The sequence below is a fragment of the Osmerus mordax genome, chromosome 22 (genome assembly GCF_038355195.1).
Source record: "Osmerus mordax isolate fOsmMor3 chromosome 22, fOsmMor3.pri, whole genome shotgun sequence".
Lineage (NCBI taxonomy): Eukaryota > Metazoa > Chordata > Actinopteri > Osmeriformes > Osmeridae > Osmerus > Osmerus mordax.
In genome coordinates this window covers 1,860,206-1,862,705 of record NC_090071.1, presented here as the reverse complement: position 1 = coordinate 1,862,705, position 2,500 = coordinate 1,860,206, and the positions used below count along the sequence as shown (strand labels likewise).

The following is a 2,500-nucleotide window of genomic DNA, read 5'->3' as shown; positions in this document are numbered from 1 at the left end:
ACTCACTTACACACACACACACACACACACACACTTACACACACACTCACTTACACACACACACACACTTACACACACACTCACTTACACACACACACACACACACTTACACACACACTCACTTACACACACACACACACACACACACACACTTACACACACACACTCACTTACACACTTACACACACACACACACACACTTACACACACACTCACTTACACACACACACACACACACACACTTGCACACTCACTTACACACACACACACTCACTTACACACACACACACACTTACTTACACACACACATTAGCATTGCCACTGTGTTGCCCACAAGCACTTATGAAAGCTCACTACTAACTTTTAATTTCAAGGTTTTTGTTGCTATCACTTTTAAGTGTATGTCACACCACAAATCCACACACTAAGGCTCTGCTTTGCAAACTCTCATCTACCTTCAGTTAGATAGCATTAGCACAGCTTACCATTCATCATGCCAGACTATGCTAACAGTGTTCCCTGCATCTCTGGAGGTGTGTGTGTAGTGTGTGTGTTTCTGCCTGTGTGTGTAAACTCCCCTACGGTGTGTGTGTGTGTTTGGTTTGTTGAAGGGCCTGGAGTTCACCCCTTAGCAGGAGGGGGTAGGGTCCAGTCTTCATATCAGTCACATTTACAAAACAACTGAGTGTAAAACAGCGCTCAGTGACCTGTAGAAAGGTGTCCGCAGGAATAAACCTTGCCTGAACTCCTTGTGGCGTGTAAAAGGCTTTTCATACTGTCAAAGCTTTCAGTGTTTCTAAATTCTTTTAGAAAGGTGGTGTGTGCCGCTCTGTGTCTGTGTGTCACTGTGTGTGTCACTGTGTGTGTCACTGTGTGTGTGTGTGTGTGTGTGTGTGTGTGTGTGGCGGTTGAAGCGGCGGTCGTCTTACAGTATAATTATTCACTTAGCGGCCTGCCGGCTACAGTCGAGTCCTCGCTGTGTTGACACAGCATGTCTACCACAGCTGACACTGGCCACTGCAACCACATTCCTCCAGGCTGGGGAGGAGAGGAAGGGAGGGGAGAGGAGAGGGGAGAAGAGGAGAGGAGAGAAGAGGGAAGGAGAGAAGAGAGGGGGTTGGGAAGAGGAGGAGAGGGTTAAAGACGAGAGACTGAGAAGAGGAGAGATCTAAAAGTCCCCAGTGCCTTGAGGAAGAGAGGTCCAGCCAGGCTTCAGTACATGCTCTTCCTCCTCAGTAGGGGCGCCCTGGGTGACGTTTGTGGGGATATTTTCCAGGGGTGCTGACGTGCTTTCAGGGTTTACTTATGGTAATGGCAGGCTTCGCCAGGCTAGAAGCTCCTCTGCTTTATAGACGAACGTCAAACCACAGAGCTGGCACTCACAGACTCCTAGCAACCTAACACACACACACACACTCAGTATGGAAATGCACATGCGCACAAACAAAAATACATGCACACAAAACCCCTTGTGTACACTCTCTCTCTTTCTCTCTCACACACACACACAGTATAGAAATGCACATGCGCACAAACAAAACTACACACTACATGCACACAAAACCCCTTGTATACACTCTCTCACACACACACACTTAGTATAGAAATGCGCACAAACAAAACTCCACACTATATCCATGCTCACAAGGGGGGAGGGGGGGGGAGGGCTGTGAATAGACGGGCTGGTCCCAGCAGTGGTGTCATGCACTCGACCACCATTGGAAGAAAGAGGACAAAAGAGATGTCCATGTTGTTTCAGTGCTTCTTTTTGTCAGCTTTTGTTGTTGTTGTTTTTTCCCGGGATGGTGTAAATACCCCCTCTCCACCCCCCCCTCTCCCCCCCTGCCCTCGGTCATTAGTGGCTGTAGGTGGTGCAGGGTGGGGGGGTGGGGAGATGGGGGACTAGCCAGATCTTCTGATTGGCCTGGCTAGGTAAATAGAACCATTATCTTCATCAAGGACATTCCTCCCTCATCCTCCCTCTCCCTCGTCCCGCAGCCTGGGGGATGAGAACAGCCAGGCCTGGAGCTAGGGCTGCACAATTAATCAAACTTTAATCACGATCACGATTTTCCGCTTCCCACGATAAAATCGCGTGATCGAGCGATATTTAAAATGCGTCATTCCGTTCATAGTATCAAAGTTCTTTTTTTTTTTTTTTTTTTGCTTCCTAAAATATATTTACACAATGGAAAATGGAAAATAGTGCACTGTTGAAGTTTTTGCTACATTTTTAAAATTGTTTTATTTATTTATTTGTATTTATTCTTGAAGGAGATGCACTGAATTTTGGTGAATAAGAGGACTTATTTTATTTTGAATGCACATATTTCTAAATTAGCAGGAATGTACCACATTATAGATCAAATCAAATTTATTTCTATAGCCCCTTTTTACATGCAAGCATAGATGTGAAAGCAGTTATAATTAGCCTATATGACAATAACATTTGTTTTGGTTAAAATCAACAAATAATCGTGATAATTAATCGTGAACTCAA

The 2,500-nt window shown here is 45.4% G+C and overlaps 1 pseudogene; it reads left to right on the top strand.

The window, feature by feature from the left end:
• LOC136966438 (histone deacetylase 4-like) overlaps positions 1 to 2,500 on the top strand; it is an 18,180-nt pseudogene that overhangs the window by 3,164 nt on the left and 12,516 nt on the right.